Here is a 5,305-nt window from a genome sequence, read left to right on the forward strand (position 1 = left end):
TAACATTTCTTTGTCCATTTTTAAGTTCTTTGCTTCTTTCAACCTCACGCCGTAATTTCACATGATCCTGCAGAAAGATGGCTACTTTTAGAATTGGCTATTTTATTTTTCTTTCTGTGGCGAGACTGTCATGGAGCCTGGATATTTCAGGCTCATATGTATCCATGACCAGTGTTCCGCTGTAGTCAAAAAATTTAGCAATAGACTTGGTGAACTCAGCTTCCCACTGCTGCTTTGTTCTCCCACTGATGAAGGTCAGCTTCAGAGTGTATTTGTCATCAAACCTTTTGAGACTGGAGGACAGTTGCCAAATGTCATCAGGATCCATCCCTGTAGGATCTTTCCTGTGGGTCAGGAGAAAGATGCTCTTCTCCTTATATGAGGCATAAATGGTCAGGATCCCCATCATCACAAAACACGATATGATGAACAAAGCCAAAACAGGCTTGGATTCTGGAAAGGGGTGCATATAATCCCAAATCAAAGCCACTATGGCAAAGAAACAGGAGATGGTACAGATGGTGAGGCAACCATCAATTAGACCAAAATTCTTCACATACTTGTACTTCTCCAGAAGTAACTTTTGGCAGAATCATCCAAAAATTTTTCACAGCTGATCCATCCCATTTGTCAATTTTTACAGGATTGTCATCAATCTTCCACTTATCCAACAAGCCGCTGCGGCCACTGCCTGTCCCACAGCTGGGGCCACTGCCAGCACCACTACTGCCTGCGCCACCACCAGTTCTCCCGCCCTGTGTGGCCGCCGCCACCATCTTGTCTGCCTCTGCCCAATGGAATTTTTAAAAAAGGTAATAAACTTAAATATTGGATCTGGCACACACTGTTGTTGTAGGGTATTTGGCAAGAAGGAAGTTAATGTTAAGGAAAACATGACAATGATAGATGCAGCCATTGAACAGAAGAGTGAAGGCATGCTGAGGACCAATGCCTATTCCTCCTTCCAACTAACAGATTTTGAGTGCCCACTCCATGCCAGGTAAGCCCCATGCTAGGGACCAAGGAAGGACACATCCATAAAATATCTCAGATGCAGCTAACACAGCTGACAAGGTCCCTGTGATGACTGAGAACATGGGCAAAGGCTTTGCACAAGACCTGCAAACAGTATCCCTACAGAATGAGCTCCCTCACTGCCCTTCCCTGCCTCTTCTCCCCAATCACAGCCATCTTACTCATACAGTTTATTAGAAATGCAGGCCTCCTTTAGCTCCTTCTTAGGATATTCCAAGCTTGATACCTGATTTTAGAGACCAGAGTGATAGGAGCCATGACATGCTGCCCATATCTCCCTTCAGCAAAGAGCAAACTCCCTCAGTTGCCAGCAGTGCTGTGGCCAGAAAGGCTTGGCATTCAGCCTCCTCAGTGGTTGCCTCCAGCTGTGGATGCCGCCACCCCAGGAGGAACACCCATGCAGGTGCATAAAGGCCTGGACCACATACCCAATTCAGGACAGCTCTGAGGACCACTCCAGCTCTGGGCCCTGTGGATTCACTGAAGTTATCATGGCGCCTGGATTCAGCTTCACATTTCCCTCTGCGTGCTACTGCCTTCCTCTCTCCTTTGCATTGATCCCCAAGGATACACTTCAGTGGACATCCTGCCCACAAAGCTTTCAACCTCCCCTTCACAGAGGTAGGTTAAGTGTCTTGCTCAGTCACTCACAAAGTGTGAAAGTCCAGGGCTATCTGACTCCAAGATGGTGGGGGGCTGTGTAAGGGGCCAACACCAGTCTGACTGTCATATGTTCATTTCAATGCAAATGGGCCAGCATTATCTTCTTTTCTGCAATTCCAGCCAGTCATGTCCAAGCCCAGGATATCAGGAAGCCTTCAGCCATGGATACAGAGCTCTCCATGGCTGCCAGGCATGCCAGGGTGTTTCCCCCCACCCCATCGCCAGAAGGTGCAAGCAGGTTTCTCACTGTCTGTCACTGTTCATTGTTGAAGGAAAATTCTACATCCCAAATATTTGTTTGGAGGGAATTAGATCATCACTTCTCCACTAATGAAGCCAGGCTGTGCAAACAGAGGAAGGGAAGATGACAGGTTGTCTGTCAGTAGGGGTGGCAGCCCAGAAGTTGGCACCCCAGGTGTCTCTGAGGCTCCAAGTACATGTTTTAAAAGCAACCTACATCAAGGTAGCTTGGAACATCCCCAGGTGATGTTTGTCTTGGTGGCTGGGCATGCTGTCCCTGAGCTGGATACTCTGAAGCAGCTTTCTGAGGCCAGAACAGGCCACTGCCACATTCTAAAAGTAGCAAATTCCTGCCCTTCCAGGCCTAGGAGCTGCCTCTATGTCTGGTTCCTTCAAGCCCTGCACCATCACAGGCTCCTCTGCCAGAGAAGATGCTATACTCTCATGTGAAATAGCCACCCTCCTTAGCTTTCTGACTGGATCCTCTGCAGGTGAATGTTTTTTTTTCTTTCATTATCATTTTAAATTAAGATATAATTCACATAACATAAAAAATACCATTTACAAATGGACACTTCAGTGTCTTATTATATCACTTAGTATATTCACATTGTGCAACCGTCACCACTGTCGAACTCCAAAATGTTTACTTCACTCCCAATTTTCCCTCTCCCTTTATCCCCTGGTCATCTCTATTCTACTTTTGTCTCTATGACTTTGCCTATTTTGAATGTTTCATATAAATAGAATCATATAATATGTTGCCTTTGTGATTGTCTCTTTTCACTGAGCATGTTTTCAAGGTTCATCCGTGTTGTAGCATGAACCTGTACTTCACTCTTTTTATGATTGAATAGTCCATTGTATGGATATGCCACATTTTGTTTATCCTTTCATTATCTGATGGACATGTGGGTTGTTTCCACTTTATGATCATCACGGATAATGCTGCTATAAAGTCTTTGTGTGAACATATGTTTTCAGTTCTCTTGGTTATATACCCAGGAATGGAATTGCTGGGTCAAGAGCTAATCAGTGTTTAACTTTTTGAGGAACAATCAAACTGTTTTCCATAGTGGCTACATCATTTACATTCTCACCAAAAATGTACCAGGGTTTTAGTTTCTCCATATCTTTGCCAACATATGTTATTTCCCCTTTTTTTCCTTATTATAACCCTCACGATGGATGTGAAGTCATCTGTCCTGTGGTTTTTATTTACATTTCCCTACTAACTAATGATGTGGAGCATCTATTCATGTACATATTAGCCATTTTTATAACTTCTTTAGAGAAATGTCTATTCAAATCCTTTGTCCATCTTTAAATTGGGTTATTCACCTCTTTATTGTTGAATTATAAAAGTCCTTTATGTATTCTGAAGATTAGATCCTTACCAGATACACAATTTAAAAATATTTTCTCCATTCTGTGAGCTGTCTTTTTATTTTTTTGATAGTATCCTTTGATGCACAAAATATTTTACTTTTTTATCAACAATAGAAATTTATTTCTCACAGTTCTGGAAGCTTGAAGTCCAAGATCATGGTGTCAGTATGGCCAGGTTCTGGTGAGAGCACTCTTCCACATTGTAGATTCCTGACTTCTTATTGCATCCTCACATGGTTGATGGCAGAGACAGAGACCAAAATATTTTACTTTTAATGAAGTTTAAATTTATTTATTGTTTTCTTTTATTGCTTGTGCTCTTGGTGTTATACATAAGAAATTATTGTATAATTCATGATCATGCAAATTTCCCCCCATGTATCCTTCTAAGAGTTTTATAGTTTTAGCTCTTACATTTAGGTCTTTAATCCATTTTGAGTTCAGCTTTTTTTTTATATGGTGTGAGGTAGGGTTCCAAATTCATTCTTTTGTATGTGGCTATTCACTTGCCTCAGCACTCTTATTTGAAAAAATTATTCTTTCTGTGTTCAATAGTCTTGGCATCCTTGTTGAAAATCACTTAAACTTAAGTTATTTCTGGAATCTCAATTCTAGTCTATTTCTATGTGGTCTATGTGTTTACTTCTATGCTATTTCCACACAGTCTGATTACTGTAGCTTTACAATCCTCCAACTTTCTTCTTTTCTAAGTTGTTTTGACTAGTCTGTGTTCTTTGTAATTTCATAATGTGCACAGCTTTTAATAAAGTTTGTAAATTTTATTAGGAGCCAAGCAGGTTTGGTAAGTAAGCAAAACCAGCTGGTTTCAAAATGGAACCCCAGGTCACGTACTTTTTTTTTTTTTTTTTTTTTTTAATTTTATTAAATTTATTGGGGTGACAATTGTTAGTAAAATTACATAGATTTCAGGTGTACAATTCTGTATTACATCATCTATAAATCCCATTGTGTGTTCATCACCCAGAGTCAGTTCTCCTTCCATCACCATATATTCGATCCCCCTTACCCTCATCTCCCACCCCCCAACCCCCTTACCCTCTGGCAACCACTAAACTGTTGTCTGTGTCTATGAGTTTCTGTTTCTCATTTGTTTGTCTTTTTATTTATTTATTTATTTATTTATTTATTTATTTATTAGTTTCAGGTGCACAAGACAAAGCAAAACTTAGACGTTTATCATTTATATCCCTCACACTGTGTGAACCCCCTTCCCCCATCCACTATCCCTCTGTACGTTCCCCAAATTAATTTTCAAACCCCCATGACCATCTTGTGGTTACCGACTATTTTTCAAAACCTCTCACCTTCCCCTTATCCCCACCCTCCCACCCCTCTAGCAACCCTCAGTTTCTCCTCTATGTCTCCAAAACTGTCTCTGATTAGTTCATTCACTTATTCTTTTCTTTAGATTCTGCATATAAGTGAGATCATATGGTATCGTACTTTTGACATACACAATTTGTTTGCATCCTAAACACATAGGATGCAAACCTTCACTTTTACATAGAAGTATGCTTTTTCTACTTTGACTTGCAACATGCAAAGATACCCCTCTCTCAGCCCCTTCACAATCAGGAATGACTATGAGGTAGACCTGAGTTCCAACCATGAGACATAAAGAAGACATCTGCTGGGGGAGCTTCTGGGACAGATATTCTGTCATCTGGTAAAAGAAGAGCAGGAGAATTTCCAGCTCTGAACCAGTCCTGCAGGTGTGAGAGGCAAGAGAACTGCTTAGGGTGCCAGATTTACAAAGGCACTGGCTCACAGGGCCAAGCAAGAGCACATGCAGCATCTGAGAGAAAATATCTCCTTAAATGTGGGCACTTCTTTTGCCTTGTCCTAGTCCCAGTCCTGTTCTGTCTGCACCTTGCTCTTCTTGTTCTGAACCCGGGGTGTGATGCCCAGAAACAAGCAGCTATCTAGTGATACAAGGCAACAGATTAAGGGCAAAGGT

The 5,305-nt window shown here is 41.5% G+C and overlaps 1 pseudogene; it reads right to left on the reverse strand.

Moving 5' to 3' along the window:
* LOC109438613 (signal peptidase complex subunit 2) lies at window positions 1-776 on the reverse strand (annotated as a pseudogene).
* Window positions 777-5,305: the final 4,529 nt, after the last annotated feature.

Source organism: Rhinolophus sinicus, linkage group LG09 (assembly GCF_036562045.2).
Source record: "Rhinolophus sinicus isolate RSC01 linkage group LG09, ASM3656204v1, whole genome shotgun sequence".
NCBI classification, from domain to species: Eukaryota; Metazoa; Chordata; class Mammalia; order Chiroptera; family Rhinolophidae; genus Rhinolophus; species Rhinolophus sinicus.